General features: G+C 38.5%; 1 protein-coding gene across 6 annotated transcripts in view; it reads right to left on the bottom strand.

Moving 5' to 3' along the window:
- Positions 1-20,344, bottom strand: part of LOC117422477 (disabled homolog 2-interacting protein-like) — a 241,465-nt gene that overhangs the window by 65,942 nt on the left and 155,179 nt on the right. Inside the window, exon 1 of one of the 6 annotated variants that reach the window (XM_058986901.1) lies at positions 6,406-6,488. The exons of the other annotated variants lie outside the window; for them this stretch is intronic. The gene's annotated coding sequence lies outside the window, so the exon portion shown is untranslated. Of the gene's footprint in view, positions 1-6,405; positions 6,489-20,344 lie in introns of those variants that run through there. 6 annotated transcript variants of the gene reach the window in all.

Genomic DNA, 20,344 nt, shown 5'->3' with positions numbered 1-20,344 from the left:
CTGCCCCTTGCTTGGGAGTGTGTGGTCTTTGTCCTGTCTGCTTTATCAGGTTGGCTCCAGCTCAGGCAGCAGTTTCATGTGGCTGCAGCCACCTAGGCAGCTCAGTCTATCAGTGTGGAAACAACAAGCTTTTTATAATTCAATGCTAGAAACAATTAGCCTCAGACCGAGAGGGGAGGGGGGTTGGAAATATTATAACCAGATGTATTCTGCTCATCTGACACAAGGAAACAAGCATATATATATACTGTATCTGCCTACTTAGCTATTTTTAACTGTAGGAGAATCTTTGATTAAATACTGTACCTTGGCATAATTTTACCTGTTCTGAACGCCAAGTGCTTATAATTTTGTTGCCTTAATGGCACCTGTCATTTCAGATTATTATCAAATTGATTTGCTTTTCCACTGTGTGAAACTAGACAAGAAATGCACAAGTATGTCTTTTGGGAACTCAAATAAGGTTAATTCATTTGTTATTGAATTACCATTACAAATTGGGGCTTTCCGACACTGTATCGTGAATTTGTGTCCACAATTGAGTGTATTTAACACTCATGTGTTTTTGCAATTCGGTTTGACGTCTTAATATTGAGGGGGTTGAAGGCCTGTATAATTATGAACAAGCTTCATGCACACTCTCTCTCATTCAAGTTCCCTTCTGTTTGTGATCTGCAGTTCACTCTTAAATGTCCCACACTACAGCAAGTGTCATGGCCAAGTGGATTAACTTCATTCCTGGATTATCTGAATTTAGTACAGCCTGATTGCACTAGCTGCTGTAGTAATGCTGAGAAGAAAAAAAAAAAAAACAGTATGGCAATCTCTTTCATGATAGCATGTTTGCTTTGCCCTTTACATTTCTTAAGTAGAGTATCTGTGAGTCTGCCACACAAGCTGCTGCAGCATGAAGCCATTTACTATTGAACTGCAAACTCAATGCATCACTTAAATAGCTAGTACAGTAACTCCAAAATACATATGAGTGTATTTGTTAGGACTGTTTGCAACCATTCTGAGTGGCTTTTATTGCAGTAACTCGGAATTGATTGATCTTACATGTTTTGATAAAGTCTTTGTTAAGCTGATTTGAATCCGCGTTCAGCAGTCGCTCTTCAGTTCTTGTTACCTGCCATAGACACACATGTAATGCAGTATAGATCAGGGTCTTTATATAGAAAAACACCAGCGCCATCTAGTGCACAGGTGTGTATTGCTAGATGCATTACTAGATGGCGCTAGTTCTTACTTCCATAAAGTCACTTTGGCACATTACTTAACTCAGGTAAAAAGCAAGGGGACAGTATAAAATAAAAACATTACATTTGAAGCTGCTTGATCTTTAAATAAACAATACAATAGCTAACCAAGGCCAGAGAGTGTTGTTCCAATAATTACACCGAAACAGCGGCAACATCATTTTAAAACGCTAACGCAAGGTGGCACATTCATGAGCCGACTGTGATTGGTAACAGAAGAGTGAAGAAGCACAGTAAAATAGCAATTATGCTCACAGCATTCTCGCTAGGATGTTTATGAAGCAAAAGTGATATCCAGGTCTTGAAAACCACAGTGCAAACGCAAGACAGCACTAAAACAGATGCATAGCTCAACTAAATAAATACTGTACTAAACAGCCTCTGCCCTGTGTGTCAGCAAATTGCCTTACGCAATCACTTTAAAACAAGAGAAGAGATGAAGAAAGGTTTGGTGGCAGCAAGTAACATGAAAAGTTGTCAAAGAAGGAAGCAGCATTTTCAAATTCAAATTCACAGAGAAGATCAATTTACAATCACAGGTGTGTCAAGAGTTCTCATCATCCCCCGCCGTATATAATGCAAACCAGCTTTAAGATGCTAAAAAGAACACTGCAATGAAATATGACTGTTCAAGACAGAAACAGAAGAAAAAGGAAAAATAGATTATTTCTCAGTGCCTTATTTAGTATGAAGTCTGACACCCTTGTCCTTCAGCGTAAAACAGAGCAGGTTGTGGTTTAGTGAACAGCAAAGTGATGCAGTCACAAGGTTGCTTCATTGACAACTTCTTCACTTGGCAGGCTTTATCTATACGAGTCATCGCCTGCTGTGGAAAATCCGTGGAATTACAGGGAATACCAAAAACAATAAGAGGAATCCTAAAATATCTCACACCAGAGCACCATAAAGGTGTTCAATAGCTATGTTGACTTTCAGCTTACCCTCTCCAACTTCTGTTGTAGTCTGAAAATCCTCTGATCAATCAATATGTACTCTCATGAGCTTTATCCAATATCTGCGCAAAGTAATGTACTGTAGTTTCCATTGTACCATGACCACTCCCCCTCAGTGATTAACTGTTATATAAGTCGAATGAAATATATTCACATAGAGTAAGTAGCGGGGTTCCGATAAATATAGTGTTACACGTCCCCGCGTGTTGCTACAACTGTTTAAATAATGTACCTGTAATTAATGTTTTCATTGTTAACATCCTGACTACTTTTTACACTGTTTCAAAGCTCTTTTCAAAATGTCCGCTCTAGTGCACTGATAGTGTAAGGATGATTGCCTACATTGTCAAACGGAACAGAAAAGCCAGAGCACTTGTTGTTATGTTTTTTTTTTTAAATCGCTCTTCCTGCAGTGATTTAGAGGACAGATCTCAAACCCCAGTGCACTAGAGCAGACATTTTGAAAAGAGCTTTGAAACAGACTTCAAAGTCAGGATGTTAACAACGAAAATAACGCTGTATTTTTCAGAACCCCACTACTTACTCTTTAACATCCACATACTGTAAAGCACCTTTATGCTTGTCTTTTTGGGAAATTAAAAGGGACTGCGGATGCTAAAGACATGTAAGACATTTATTAACATATAGAACTTCTGTCATTTCCTCTAAGACCAGTCCACTGTAAAGACAAGCACAAGCAGCTACGACAGTGGTTAGTGACTTTAGCAGGTCAGAGATACTTGAGGGAATTTTGCTTTAAGCTGACAACATAATACAGCCTAGTAGTTAAAGCAAGCCCTGCTGCTGTGTCCATTGGAACCCATATGGTAACTAATATACATTGCACAAGTTTGTAACTTTCTGACAGATATCTGTTCAGACAGCCTGGCCTGCCGATCTCCATTCTCAGATGAGACAGAGGCTGGATTTGCATTTTCCGCACACAAGAAAACTATTTCAGTGTGAAATGTTGGTATGATAACAATGTGGCCCATGGCAGATTTCTGGCAGTAACAGCTTAAATGGTCTGTTTACCATCTTTAACCTGAAGCAATATCAGGAGGAGACACCGACCTGAAATTAATTGGTATCCAGCTATACAATGGGATCCAAAGGGTATAAAACAAACAAACAAAAAGAATAATCTTTGACCCATTTTTTTCTCCTTTGTTAAGTAGGAAGGGGAAAAAAACTAAACAATTGTACCGTATATTAGTTAAACCCCACACTGCCAATGTCAGATTAACCGAGAACAGCTAAGCTCTAACAAGTTGTCTTTCCAGGAATCTACACCAGGTCAGTATACAGGTCACTGATAATTGGCCGAGAGGAAAACAGCTCATTAATAATAATGTATGTAAGGGGCTGACCGAGATGCCTCTGCTGGAAATTCCAGCATGTTTTTTAAATATTATTTCAGAATAGGGAAATATTTCAAATACGATGCTGTAGGTAACTGATGCAGCCTTGGTCCACATGGTCTGGTTCCAGCATTTTACTATGAGTTTAATCAGGCACTCCTGAGTGTGTTATCTATACACTGGTTCTGATCAAGCTTATATCAAAACCTGGAATGGATGAAACTGCTGTGCAATAGAGGACTTTTTACCAACCTTGTGATGAGGGATGAAAATGAACTTTAGCTAGCACTCCATTAACGAAAATAAATAAATAAATAAATAAAATAAGTATTTGGAAGTATACAGTACTAAGCAACAGCTGACTGAATTTTATTGCTGGTATTTCTAACAGGCGTTTTATTTAATAACACAACAAAATGCCTCCTCTAATTAGATGAAAGAGGATATAGGAAACCTTTCTGTCATTCTAGAGAAGGTAAAAGCAAAGTGATAATCACTAGACCTGGAGGCAAACAGAAAACAGAAAATTCTCTCTTTGTTTTCTTAATTTCTGTATCTGCTAATCTACAAAATGTCTCCAAGGCGCTTTTCTTGGGAGTCAAAAAAGGTCTATCATGATTTCAATCTTTCAGGCAGTTTTTTTTATTATACTGTATTAGAATTTCCTAACAGTGTTTTCTAAAAGAAAATCCATTGACCTGTTGAAGGCTAATCAATCTTGAGCCTTATTTATTGGTCTATTTTCAATATTAGAACGGCAAGCTGTAGGAAATTGTCTGGTCTATCTGTAGTACTGTCTGAGCAACCGGCACGCTGATCCTGAAAATAAAATATCACTTCTTCCCTGATCAAATGATATGACCACTCCACCTGCAATGTTCACTTCTTGGGGAAATTGCTTGATTGGCTGTGGCTCTGAGTTAATGGGAGGAAGCTGCTGCACACTGCTCCAGCTGACTCCCCTGGCGCTAGTTTCTAATGATCTTTATCACAGACTCCCCTCCAAAAGGGCACAACAAGAGTAACACAATGCTGCTCCATAGAGAAACCTCACGGAACGAAAGGGATAAGCTGGGGGAACACACACACACACAGTAGGTCCCCTGCTGAGAGATCACATTTCTCATTGGGAGAGAGAGAGAGGAGGGTGGTGGCACATGGCTTTATAAATATGCATCAGCGAATTTGACGGGAACGCAGCTCCCAGATGAGCTTCATTTCCAGAATGCAGTTTGGGATTATAGCTGTTTGCCAGTGATATCGAACCCTTTTTTAGTTGGTATTCCAGGCTCATACTCTCCTTTAATGTTCTATTAGAAGTATTGAAATGGTTGAACTAGGCCTGTAGATATGCATTACAGGCTACATGTCCACATGTTTAATCTTGTGGACCTTACAGAAACAAACTCCTTGAGACAGCCCTGTACATAACAAGGCCCTGACTGACAAATAGATTTGAATGCATGGCTGGCTGCAAACATTACAACAGGCTTCCGAAAGGATTTCTATGGTTTTGAGCGGATGTTTTAAAAGTTTTCCTGCTCTATCCTTTAACTAGGGCTATTTTCTTTTATGCACACACATGCAGACACACACAAACACACACGTAGTCAACAATTTATCAGGTTTCATCTTTTCAGGGTCAGCTTGATCCCTGTGAGTGGGTATGCATGCATATATGTATGTATGTATGTATGTATGTATGTAATCTAGCCCAAAAAACAAATGCCTCCTCACAGTAAACATCTTGTTTCTTTCCTTTCAATTTGCCAGTCTTGAAGGAGATGACATTCATTTTGTAGCAAATAGCTGCGGCTGCCTAACTCTCCCTTTGTAATGTAAAATATTTCTCAGCAAGAACAGAGTCAATACAAAAAGAAAAAAAAAGAGATTGAATTCTGTGCACCTCTGATAAGATGCTCAAATCTACACGACAATTTGAGGCTATTTCGAAATGGGTGGCTGTCTGAGAGATGGGGTTGGCCAGTGTGAAAATTACTCAATTAACCTGTTAAAATAAATAAATAAATAAATCAAAACTCAAGAGAACAAAATTGGAGTTCTCTGTTTGTTGCCCGCTATGAAAATGAAAATGTCAGTCTGGCACTCCATTTAGAGATTTAGGAAGACACATACCTTGTACCTCTTCAATAAAATAATATACTTAAACTACTGTAGAATTAAAGCCAGGGTACTAGGCCACAAGTTTATATATATATATATATATATATATATATATATATATATATATATATATATATATATATGTATATATATATATATATATATATATATATATATATATATATATATATATATATATATATATTCGGAATCAGGGGAAAAAAAGTAATGTCACAGCTTCAAGTTGGGATATTTCTTAACCATTCCGGGATCTTAATAACCCAAGTGTGCTGTAATCCCATTCGTAGCTAAAGCCCCGTCTTTACATATCCCACAATGTGTACAACCGTCATCCTTTAATGTCCTTCCTTTCTGATTGATTAATGCTTCAGCCCTACTGGGAAACATGTGCACAGCAAATTGTGACTACAGTGTGCACATCATACAGCAATATATATTGCCAGCTTTTCTCAAGGAGAGGTACTTCTCACATTTCACCCAGCTTCTGCCTTGTTTTCTGATATCTTTGCAATTTAACTAATCCCAGCAGACCGTTTCATAACGTAATGAATCCACCATATACTCATTAGATGCTCTGCGAAATCACAAAAGTCCACAACTCAGTTTATTCCCAGTTGCACCATCTAAGTCGTGTTGACTCATTGCATGCATTAGATTAGCATACATTACGAGTCTTATAATACTTACCAAGCCACTGTATTCTTATGGGGCTTGTAAATAATATGGCCAGCTCCGGAGCAACCCAGCATTATACTGTAACAGTAATAACATAATATCCTTTATTAGTTTCATTCATTTTAAAACTATATTCTGCAACTTACAGATTGGATTAATATCATACTGTAGCAAATACTGTACTATCTAATCCTACACTGTAGCAATGCAAGACACTGCTGATAAACGAGAGAGAGAGAGAGAGAGAGAGAGAGAGAGAGAGAGAGAGAGAGAGAGAGAGAGAGAGAGAGAGAGAGAGAGAGAGAGAGAGAATGAACAAAGATGATGTTTATTATCTTCCCCGCTCATTAGCCCTCGGAATGGTAATTTAATTGCAGCAATATTCTTACTCTCTAGAGGCAGTTTTTTGGTATTATTAAAAAACACATCTTGGTTTACGACACAACCTCCTCTGAAGATGAGGGACAAGAGCAGAACTCCCCCGTGCATATATCCAGTGTGTTAATATATTCTGTTCAGGAATGCCATTAAAAATGATCACATGAACTTACTGGTCAACTTGCTCTTAACAGCCAGATTTCCAGTACCTTTGGTGACCAGTTCATACAAGTTTCACAGTACCCTACTACAAAAAAAGAACAAACCCCCTGATTGCCACTGGAAGCTTCCGACTGGAGATACTGAATTTGCTTGCAATCCATCTCTTTTTCATACTGTCTCCACAATTTTTCTACCTATCCTATGACATATTGATTACTCCAAGGCTATTGAATATTTAAATGAAATGCAAGACAAATCATTGATCTAAAGACAACTGCATAGAATGTTACAATATTAAATTCAATGAACAATATGTGAACCCTAAATAGGATTATACTATCTCCACTCCGGTCAATACCCCCCAATAGTAGCCCACCACTATGAACAGTACATTTGACCCAAAGTCATTTTGGCCATACAGTACTTTAATCATCTTATTATTCAACTGAAATCCAATCTTTGTCTCAGGGACATTGGATCTGGTATTGTATATACTAAAGTAACAATTATTTAACACAATAGTGTAGTTTTAGCAGAGTTTAGACTGGTCCTGTTTTACAGTATGCGATACACACCATGCACAAATGTATTTCTATAATCAATTGATAAAGCTTAAACTGGTTAAAACAGAGAGGCTGAAATGATTTAAAAAAATGGATAGTTGGGAGACTCCCTGGAGAGCTTTTGTTTACAAAAAGCGACACACTTTTAATTTGTTTTATTAAGAGTTTGTTTCCGTTTCAGTTCCATACCCCTGTATTGTGTCTGCAGTGTATCCACTGCTCAATGTAAGTGGATGCTTTTTAATATGGAGAAATAAGCACATGTTTGCAAAGGGCCATTCAGTGTTCAATCAGCTGACTTATTAAGCCATTCTTAAGGCGATAATTGACCCTTAATGCAAGGAGCGCAATTCCTCACAGATAGAAGCAGTGGTAAGATGGATGGCACTTTAGCTGCTGTAAAACAAGAGCGGCTGAAATAACAACATAACAACTGTCTTGATTGCAGCTAGTGTACATTCATCCTAAAGGGTGCTGCATTATTTTCTGCTTGTTTAATCTCACAGTGAGTGGCTCCAGAAAAAAAAAAAAATACATTCACTGATTTATTTGCCTAGATGCTTCCTGGCTTGCTGCTGGAGACAGGCACTGCCAGTAGCATCAACCTGACACAAGCTGGGTACGTACAGTATCTGACACTTGAACTTGAAAGGAACCACGTTCTTAAGCATTGTCTTTGGAGACCAATGAATCTGTTAACTTCGGTCCAGGAGTGTGATTAGAAATCTCGGGAGCTCAGGCATTGGAGAAGAAAAATTGACCACTAAAAAGAAAAAAACGAAAGTAATTGTCAATGCTTGCGAAATACCCCTGGGACTGATCCACCTTTTAACCCTAATATTATATGATCCATACCGATCAGGGGGATGCAGCGGTCAGGAAAGAGTGTACAGCACTTGCCTATTCTGTGCACATTCTGTGGCTAAATACGTGTCTGCCAAGCTTATACGATGTTCAATAGTAATCGCTTTACTTTGAACACATTCAGGATCTGCAAGCAATACTGTGCCACTGTGCTGATTTAGACACCTATTAGCACTATTGCAAAACATTATTTAAAAAAGGGTGTACATTTTAAAAACGACACGCATATAATTAAAAAAAAAATATGCAAATGCAATAATCAATCAGACGAAACAGCAAAACATTAAGATTAAAATAAGGAGGTTGATTTCAGTGTGAGTGTTAGCCCCATAAACCGAAGCCTAGCACATCGCTGTATGATTTACTACATCGGGCTGCCTCCACACATGCTCTATATGTCTTAAATCCAATAAACAAACATTAAATGTCATGGATTACTGTGGATTAACACAGACATATCTCAAAAAATACAATAACTGCTAATAGGTTTACATGGTAATTGCATGGACAATATTACGCATAATATATTGCTGGAAATCTTTTGAATGGCCAAGCAATTTGTAAGTAACTTTCATGAACATGTCTCAGAAAGTTCTTAATATCACACAGGAATCTTTGTCTTGAATACCATCTGTCTGCAGAGATGCAGAGGTAATGGAATACCCTCTTAGGTTCTAGAATTGCAAAAGTTTATAAAGTAGGCATCTCTCTAACATGCCATTTTAGATTACTGTTTGTAACAGGCACAGGAGGAGCAGAGTGTCACACATCATTAGGAAATGGCAAACGCCCCAGAAGACTTATGATCTGGCTGCGTCTGGCTGGGAGCGACTGGTGACAGATAAGAGAATATAAGATTGTTAATCAATACAGATAGTAACCCAAACACTCAATGCAGGAAGTGATCAAGCCGCATCGACCACAGCAGCACACAAGACTTGCACAAGATGGATGTGCATTAATGGGGGTGTTCTGAATAAATGGACCACGCCCAATACAGTACCTACACTATGCTATTAAATTAGTATACACCTGCATCTCACTCTGTTAACAATAGCTTACCAATAAGTACTGCCACAATGTGTCCACTATGTAACAATTAACAATGTACAGTACATTGGGAGGTAAAAGATTACATTACATTTGATTAGTTAGATCAATTTGGCACGCCTGCCAGATAAACATAAATAGGGGGGAATTGACAATGCACCTAACCCCAGCTACCCGTTCTACACAATATTATTTAAGTTTTCGTAATGCAAAAAAAGCTTTTCTGAACCTGGTAAGTGCATGATTCATTTGCCAGTTTGCAGTTAGCTGTGTGAATTCCCTGGAAGTTGAGAAGACAATACGTTACTGCGAGTCTAGCAGCGACTGTCACTGCCATGACAGCAACCTTCAGGCAGCTTGGCTCATTCCTTCTTATTCCCAGCGGTAGCGGCGCGTCTGAATTATTCAGCTGGTGCTCTGTTCATGGTTCCAGTGAACGATCAAGCACACAGGCAGGAGCGCACTGCTGTAAACCTCTGCCATGTCTATAAGAGATTCCAGCGAAATACAAAAAGAAATGTGCTGAGCTACCTGTATCCACAGTATATGTTTGAGTCATAAAAGTGTGGTTAACCACAACGGTTGACTGGCTTGGTTGTTGATACACAGTGCTCAGTGACTACTTCTAATCATTCCACACACAACTTCACACAAGAACATCCATTATCACGCACATTAGTTTTTATTGTACTAGATTTGAGCGGTTTAACAGATGGAGCCCAAACTGGAAAACATACTCACCACTTCTTATTTATGCAGTGTTTGTTCTATCCTTTAAAGTTTAGTTTTGACTGCAATTAATAATACTGTACATGTACTAAAAAAAAAAAATTCCGGTAGCTATTCTTTACATATATAACTGCAGTATGTATTCATTCCAATGGAATCCTGAAATTGCATCCACAGAGTGCTTCATCCATTTCCAGGACAGTGAGATCAGAACACTCCCTAACAAAGCAGTCCGGTCACTTTGCTACTGCTTGAGGAGTTGCCAATACAGTGCAACGAACGCACAGGCTAGCATGTCTACCTGGTGTCTGGATTCCATACTACTGAACGGCTGTGACATTAACCGAACAGCCCTGCAAAGAACCAGAAAGCAACATCCCTTTAGCAACTATTACAAATAACTGTACAAATACGCTGGTCTCTAGTTGATTACATGCCTGGTCGTCTACAGGCTTTGATCTAGACCTAGAGTTCCAATGTCTGCTTGCCCAATTTCCTCCCAATGTTTCATGTGGAAACAGCTGTGGTATATTATTTCTATCGTAAAAGACGGAAAAAATGAGCATCTACAAAACGTGAAACAAGTTTAAGCACCAAAATAAAAGAGATTGAAAGATCAACCTAATTACATTGGCTTCTTCCATGCCAAACCATCTCATCAATTGTATTAAATTATCATGGATTATAATTTAGTTCATGCTATAATCCCCAAAATTGCATTCATTATTTTCATGGATACAAAGGTGTCACTGTATGTACTATGAGTGCATATATAAGTATGACCACTATGGGCAGCAACCCAATTGTGATGAAATGCAACATTATCTGGGTACTGATTATTTCTCAAACTCATTATGTAATCATAATGTAGCAGCCCAAAAAGGTATTTAATAATTCAAGGCCAACATTTTAAGATGAAATCCCCCAACTCCAATATTTTATTTCCAGTCTACCCTGAACTGCAAAAATGTGAGAATATCATTACTCTACGATGTCCACTCCTGACATACTCCAGCAGTCTCATCAGCTAAACAACTTCCAATCAATGATATTGAACTCCCAGCAGCAGTTTCGAAGTGTGGAGCTAAAATCAAAGATAGGCTCTTGTCCTTTGTGTGTCCCTCATGTCCTCTTCGTTCTCATTTCTAAGGTTATTCCCTGTTTTTCTTTCACGGCTTTTGTTGAAAATGAATACATACTTTGCGCATCACAGCTGCACTACTCAATGGAAAATAAAGCTTTACTCCATCTTCAGACTCAGCAGAAGGAACTGAATACTCTGTGTACCATTGTGATTTAAACTAAATGGTATTCATTTCTGAACACCAGGACCCTGGTTCCACACGCGGTGGTCAATGGTTTGTTGCTTTTACTCACACAAGTCTTCCTTTGCTCTTTAGTTTCCTTTGGTTTAAAGACCATCGTGATCTGGCTTACAGCACCCAGGAGGTGTGTCAGCGGGACACGCCCACCTGCTGCTTAGGCGTCCATCTCCAGCTGCTTTTCCCCGCAGCCAAATTCAGCAGGTAGCGAGCTCCAGACAGGGTGTCCGACTCTCATCTGAGAAGCCAGTTACGATATCTCAACGGGGTACGCCCTGAATACTGTAAATATGTCCTTATATATATATATATATATATATTCTGGGTACAGCACTGACAGTAAGTTATGTTATCTAAATCCACAAAACATAAAACCATGTGATGCAACTGTTTTTTTTTTTGTTTTGTTTTTTTAACCTGTTAATGCACAGGCTGCACTATATCAGTAGATCAGATCAAACAAGTGGAACAAGAAGAGGGTCATTAATATTATATCAGATTTCCAGCCATTCTAAACGTGCTCTGCCATTAAAGCCAGGCGGAACTGTTACAACTAACAAACAATAGTGAGAAGTAATGTAATGAAGCTATTCAGTCATAACAGAATGGCTACCTTGTGATGCACTAAATAGAGAAAAATCTAATTAAACATTCCACAAAAACATGCAAATAGACGCTGTTTGCTTCAGTGGAGTTCATCAGTGCCTGGCACTGTCTTTCTTCTTGGTAGGAGGCAATGTAATGTCACCTAGAGCTTTATCTTGTTTAAACACCATTATCTGGCTGAAAAATGTAAGGCGATGCAATGCACTTTGTTAGTTTTTAAGAGAAATCATTTGAATTATTTAGGCACCAACCTCACTAGCTTTAAATTAATGAGTTTACCTGTGATAGATAATGCATTGTGACTCATTTCAACTACTCCTGTATACATTTTGCACTTCATTTTAGATAGCGCTTTTGTTCGTTCTGTAAATTACAGTAAACAAGGAATCACAGCACCACAGATGAGTATCCACTTCATAGTGAGTGCTTCTTCAATACAGAAGACACACACACACACACACACACACACACACACACACACACACACACACACACACACACACACACACACACACACACACTGCATTATGTATTCCAGATCCATAGGATAATAAATTGAGTTCCTCACTGAACTAACGAAGCACTGCGTTCAGGGAAATGCCTGAGAATTAGCAGCCCTAAGGCACTTGCTGAGCACTGATACTCTGAACCCAGCCAGTAGTCAGTAACTTCGACCAGGAATAACAAAATTCAAAGGGAGCCAAACGGCTCAAAACTAAATGAGGAAATCAATGAGATAATCTGTCACCAGAAATGGGGAAGAATAACAAATTACTGCACCATTCATAAGCATTAGGAAGTAACTACAGAATAAGAAGTTTGTAATAAACCACAATGAAGGTTGGTTGTCTATTATTGCAGGCAACAAGGCCTCTGAGACTGAGTGAGTCCCTTTTCAAACAGCATGCTTAAAAATGCAAATGCGCAATTTGGCTTTTTAATATTTGAATTGCCCACTGTTGCTAGGACCTGTCTGACACACTGTGTATTTATTATGACAAACTCAAAGAATTAAACACAGCTATTCAAATGTGTTGGGGCTGTTCAGACAACTCAGACTGTAGACACAGGCATGTGCACAATCTAGCTCATTAGAATGAAAGGTTAACAGTATCCCCCAAGGAAGCTAGATTTGGCACATTACTCATTTTTTTGTCAAATTCAATGACAAAAGTTTCAACTGTAAGTTTGTCTCAATGTCTTCGTATTTGCACAATTTAACTTGAGTTGTATGTAGTTATTATAGTTGTAGTTATTAAGACTGTAGATATGCATAATAGAGGAAAAATGTAAACGTTTTGTCTTCACGGTTGCTTATTGTTAAAACTGCAAGGCGATTTAGGGTTGAAACAATAGGAAAAGGTTAAGTAACTGCACTTGCAGAAGCCTTAACACTGGCACTTTCAGGTTTCCTAGAACACAGCACACTAACAAAGCTAATACTATAGGGAGTGCATTCTCAAAGCCTTAGGGCATAAGCAAACACCATTATAATATTAGCACAACCTCATAGTAACCCTGTTGTTAATCTGACCTGACAAGCCTGTGTTCCCTCAATTCTCAGCCCTGAAGTAACTGCCCCCCAAATATAAATGGAAGTCCACTACGTACCCTTGCTGTCTGTCAGGTAACACATGGCCTCTGGCATCTCATAAACTTACTGTAGCAGCAAACTAGCCATTTCAGATTGTGCTCATTCTTGACTAGTTTTTTAAAGGTCAATCACAGCATTCACATATTGCTCCGTTAAAAATAAAAAATAAATGATAATAAAAAATCTTAATATCAATACATATTATATTTCCAAAGATTTACCACTGGAAAATTTGCAGATATGCTTAATTCTGTTAACATTTAAGTTCCATTTATTTCACCACAACTGCATCACAATACTGCCCTGCTGTTTTGTTTTTTAATAATACAAGCCAGATTGCTTGAAGCCATTCAGAAGATAATAAACATAATGATGTCTGGTTGACAATAAGGTTTGTATGGGTTCTCTGTCACACAAACAAAACCTACATGCATATTTTATTGACATCAGCTCTAAAAACACCTACATGTACAGTACCTATGGGCTTACTCTGAAGGATTAGTGCCGTTCATTTGTCTGATTTCTTGGAGATAACAAAGTTTAAGTTATTCCCTACACACCAATATAACATCTCAGCAGAACATTTACAATTTTTCATTGAAAAGAAAACTTGTAATACGCAGTTTATCCCATTTCATAAGATACAGAATCTGACACCCACACCAACCCAAGGAGGCTAAGCTTTACAGATTTTAAAAGCTAATGGACATTTAGCCTGCTCACCTGAACTGCAGATCAACAAGGAGCAATAGAGCTCTGCTTTCCAACTTTATGGCTGTATCATCCTACAAGGGCCTCACAGTTTACTAAAACTTGACTCAATAGTAGCAACTACACTAAGCCAGATCTTTACATAGTTCTCGTTTAATTGAACATTTGATGCATTCTTACCACTTCCTAATACTTAAGAGTACAGATTCCCCTTGCAGCCTGTTCAAACCCATTAGATACTACTAATGAGCTATATTAGTAGTTCAGTGAGTCATATACATGTACTGTATGGCTCGTGAGATATTAATGCCCTGCTATAAAGTACTTTACGAAGGGGTGTTGGGGATTCAGTTATCTTTCTGGGCTCAACATTTCTGTCCAGGATAGGCACCTATGACTCAAGAACATCCCTAGAAACAGGCTGCTAGCATCACTGTGGATTTAACCACTACAAAGCACTACCTTCTGTGGAGTGTACAATATAACATTTCCATTAGTGCATCATTTCTCTGCCCTCAGAAGCAGCTACTGTAAAACTCCCACATTCTGGTTTCAGAACAGCTTGCAATGCACCAGTATCCTCCAACAATAAATGTCCTATTAAAGCCAATGATGATTTATGAGCGAGGCGACCAGTATTTGTAACTCACATAATCATGCAAATACCATCTCTAGATTACTGCAGATATCTGTAAATACCCATGTTGAATGTTGTTGCATTCATTCGTATTAAGCAATGGCAGAATCTCTGGCAGACTGGATTTTGATAGCTGCCCATTGGTTATTTTAAAGACAAAGCTGATTAAGATTAACCTCCATTTTAAAGACTTTGGTGACCCCCAGATAAATGAACTGCTACTGTTGCTTCTGGGTCAGGACATTATTATAACATTAGTTTTTTCCCCACACCTTCTGGTTAGACTGCATGGTTATTTATTCAAGGTAAGAAACAACTTCTGAGGCCTGATTGTTCTATAAATTACACCAATGATTGAAAAGTCTCTGAGATTTACTGTATGGGGGTTCCATGATCCTGTCTGCCTTGCTGATGAATTTGAATGATGTTGTACAAAGACAAATTCACAACCTCAAATCAAAACTCAAGGTGGGCTTGATTTTGAATTAATAAATCCTCTTAATAGCAAAATACTCAGAGTAATCGGATCAACGGTAGCCTGGAACTAGGAAAACAACTCTCATTTCGTGTTATACCCTTCCTGTTTAGGGATTTGGTATTTAGTGATTTCTGCAGTTGCCAAGTCAAGGGAACTGTGTCAGAAGCTATTTACTTTAACTGCAGCTACACAAAATGACCCAACGCATACAAATGCCTCCCGCAGTGGGCTTTTCAAATAAGCATCAATGATTAGGTTTAGGGAGATTATCTCTCATCTGAGTTAGGAGCTCAGAATATTGACCCTTTGGACAATGCAGCAGCCCTGGGATGTAGCTGTATTAGACAGGCTCTTGCAAACTGCATACCTGACAATCCAATAACCTTGCCTGATTTTCCAATCAAGGTGCTTTCCAAGGGATAATGCCACTTGGCAAACATCCCCTCCTGTCACTACTGATTCTGCTGTTTTCATTGTTACAGTGTATGTTTGGTTTCAAATTTAAAATTAATATCTTAAGATGAATAACTTCACCACTGGTGTTTTTTATTTTTTTTTATTTTTTTATTTTTTTTTATTTCTACAGGTTTCAATGAAAAACCAGAGAAGGATAAACCTTGTTCAGTCCTCTTTACATGTTAATGATTACCAAAAAACTGTACAAGAAGTTAGTTGTGGATTTCTCTACTTCAGGCACCATTGGGAAGTGTAATTTGGGCTCAACAACATTTCTGGTCATGGTTTCTATGTAGTTTGAATGTTTCTTTAATTATGTTGAGGTACAACGGATGTGTTCTGAAATTGCACTACACATTACACTTTTTAACCAGGAAACCCACTGAAATGGTGTAGGCCTCAATTTTAATATTCTAATTCCATGTTGCCAGGATGAAATAGTTAAAGAAAGACTCTGCCCTGCAAGCGGCAAATATGCAGGAACTGATTTGGTTGCACAGTCCCACGCATTAGGCCCATGGTCTTATTATAGAAGCAGGGAAATGAGTTGCAGTATTTCCCCTGTGCGTGGAATTGAGATTGTCCTTTGAGAGAAAAGAATGAAGAATGAACACTGTTAACGGTTTTACTGTTCTCACAAGAAATGACTATTCGTTTTGGTTGGGTTCTTATACCCGATTACCATTGTTGCTCACTGGAGGTTTCTAAAGTGGTTATGTTTGTTCTGCAAAAAAAGATTCTAAACGCTATCAGCTGCTAGAAGTATTCTACTTCTACCCCCCTCCCCCCCACCTTTACCATCCAGTTTAAACATACAATACAGATCCAAAACAGGTGTCTTGAGCATATCATTAACATTGCATTCCACTTACCCAAAAGCATTGATTAAAAGGATGAAGGTCAATACCAGTGGCACTGCTGGATTTAGGAGTCAAAGTCATTTACAGTTATCCCATCGCCACAATCCACTGCGTCCCTCCCAGCGGTGTTTGATTAAGAGGGATTAGAACAAACAATCTCTCTGTAAATCCACGTAGTATTTGCAAGACACCTCCAGCCGAGAGCAGGAGACGAGTTTATGACATTGCACTAAATAACCACCCTGCGCTGGTGCTGGGACTGGGGCTGTGGAGATGAAACACTGTTTCAAAAAATAAAAAAAGGAGGAATGGCAGCGGCTTGCTTTACACTCTGCATTCTACCACCCACCTGAACCAAATGAGCCCTGACACAAGTCATAAGAGATTAAGAACACAAAGCCCTTCGGCAGTAGATCTTGGACACCCAGTCACACTCATACAAAAGCTCCATTAAGATTTTACCACTGAAGTTCTATCCCCCATGCTGCTTTCTCTACACTCTCACATGCTCAGTATTACATGCTCTTGGTGCTGTTATAAAGGGAAAGAAAATCACTACTTTATTGCAGGATGAACAGTGACCCAGCGGATCTAGCTACCAGTTAGATGTCCTTGTTTCGTACAGGTTGCTAATACTACTCCTGTTGTGAACAAAATAGGTTGTGAACACAGAACGGCACCTGCAGATTATAATGAAGTACTGTATTAGGAAACATTGCCATGGTGATCACGTACACATAGTTTGGATTTAGTAGAAGACACCAGGCAGTTCTATTAGGATCTCCAGTGTCTGTGCTTGGTTCTTGTAATATTGTTTTAAATAGCAAACACCACCTAAGTCTTTAAGCAGCTGATGTATTCAATGTAAAATGCTGTGTGGTTACTAACCAACGTCATGATTACAGTAAAGGCTGAAGTGCCTGCATATCTCAAGAGCAGTTTGCTCAAACTCATCCTCTGCCTTTCACCTGCAGTGTCATCTCTCCATTCTATAGCTCACATTGGTAGCTAATGACAGGAACCAGCCATGCAGATGGAAACAGGAGCCTAAGATCAAACATTAAGCTTCCCATTCTGGCTTTTTTCCTTTTCTTTAACCTTGCAGATGGAAATTCCGAAAAGCCTGGTAAAAAAAAAAAACGCAGCTTGAGCTCATCTTAAATCTCTACATCGCGTCCATCACTGAAGGATTATTTGATTCCCCCTCCCCACCCCCATATTATAAATAGCACAGACTAGCTTTTTTGAGGATTGAAAAAAGCTACACAGCCAAATTTTGACCTGGAATCAACCCAACCTTGCTGTCCTTTGCACCTTACAATCTTGAGATAGTTAATATAAATGCAGGGTATACTTCAATAATACAGGTCTATGCATGCAGTGCAGTGCTTGACAAGCTGGCCCTGTCTATCAATTGAATACCTTTCAACTCACAACACAATATTAATGACGCTGACAGCTTCAATCCCCACGGTCCCTCTGGAAACCTGACCTTCCTCAATAAAATGCAATTATGATGCATAAATAATACATATCTGGAGCCGATTCACTCTCTGTGTAAAGAGAGTGTAGAGCACGCCTCTTTTGATCCTACATAAATTCAGGCTACTGTAATGGAAGATGCAATCAATGAGCTATTTGGGCTGATAAAGTGATATAAACATAAACTGGGTACTACTGTTTTATTTTAAGAACAAAACAATAAGCATCGCTTTCTTGTATAATAATCCCACAGCATTTTTGATTTTGGCAAAAATAGTTTTCGATTTCAACCAAAGCTAGCAATTCACTGGAATATATAAAAATGGTTTGTGTGATTTGAAGCAACCTGCAATGCAGTACATTATGTAGGATCAGGTTTAATACCAGATACCGCACAGTGCATCTTTGTCTCTGCCATCCTGCTTACATCTATGGTCAAAAGTTTTGTTTCACCCTGTAGAATTAAAAAATATTGAATTTCCATTAACTTTTTTTAAAATTATGACTCAATCCTAAACTTCTAGATGATGCAAAACATTTGGCCATAGCTGGAAGTTGGAGGACTTAAAATGGTTTCACAGATCTAATGTTGAAAGTGTGCTACATCGGATTTAAAACTATCACACAGAACACCTGCTGGGAAACTTGTAAGAAAGTACCTGAAATCCTTCCTTTTTATAAATAAGAAATGAACACCACTGAGATATCCCTACTGCTTAAAAAAACACACACAGGAATTCAAACCCAGGTGATTTTCTTCAAACGTTACCGACCAACACACATTAGACCATTTTGAATAAGGTTTAAGACATCTTATGTAACTGTATATATTTTCATGGGTGTGCACACTCCACAATGAAATGCCCTGTGTTTCAAGGAATACGTCATACACTGAATCTGTAAAATGTTTCTGCGACAACTTTTCATGATCAACAGTGGCAGCTAATGATTTCTTGCAGGCACAACAGAGATGGGCATCATTAGTCAGCGACAACAATGACAAGAAAACAGGTGGCATGTCATTTCTGTTAAAAGGGATTGAAAACATTTTGACAATCTAGAAGTCTAAAGGAGATGAAATTGAAACCTGTACAGTATCTCTGAGGGAAAATCATTTTCAGGCTGTAAATCCCCCCATACCCCTCCCTCCACACTCTCCTCTCTCTTATTCTCCTCCAATTTCATCAGCATGTGTACATTTCATCAATTCCCTCAATTACCAATGACCTTCAAGCATTCGCTCTCTACCAGCAAACTGCAACACAATTCCTAAAATTACTTGTCTGTCTTTCTTTAGGATGAAAAGACATCTTTCTTCCTGGACAACAGTCCTCTTAAGCTCGGTAAAATGAAAGTTCTGATGTGTGCCTCTAGTTGCAGACTGAAGTCATTTGGTAAATTCAAATAACCAATCCAAGATTGTTTGGGGATTTTGATTTTTATTGAAAGAACTCAGTACAGACTTTGGCTGGGACCAAATCAAAACTTTGACAACCCGCTAATTGCACCTAACAAAACTGTATTTAATAGCATTTTCTTTTTATAAGTAGAAGAAATAAGATACTTACAAAAAAAATAAAAACGCTATTAAATACAGTTTTGTTAAGTGCGTTAAGTGCGGGTTGTCAAAGTTTTGATTTGGTCCAAACCTGAGGGCATTTTCAGAAATTATTTTGATTTTGGATCATTTTTCCACTTAAAATACCATCAAAAGTCAAAACAAAATAAGCTGAGCCTCAAAAGCCTACCTGTTTTTATCAAACACAGAGAACTAGTCAACATCCACTGTTGCCTGTTTATAGTCTTTCCAAGACCTGCACAACTTGCAATTGGTTATTCAGATCACTGAGACTTATCTGCAGCGCTGTGTGTCAAACAGAGGTTCCCTTGCTAGAAAGAACCAAAAAGCAGGGAATTTGAATTTGGGTTGGTTTATTTTCTACATGCCTCAAAGGAGACAAATTATCTTCAAATAATACAGCCCTCTGCTCCTGGGGTCGGTTTATATTTTCACTCAAGGCGACTGAAAGGCAATAAACCCATTGGAAAATGCAGCCAT

This window comes from Acipenser ruthenus, chromosome 15, assembly GCF_902713425.1.
Source record: "Acipenser ruthenus chromosome 15, fAciRut3.2 maternal haplotype, whole genome shotgun sequence".
NCBI lineage: Eukaryota > Metazoa > Chordata > Actinopteri > Acipenseriformes > Acipenseridae > Acipenser > Acipenser ruthenus.
This window is presented reverse-complemented; position numbering and strand designations above follow the sequence as displayed.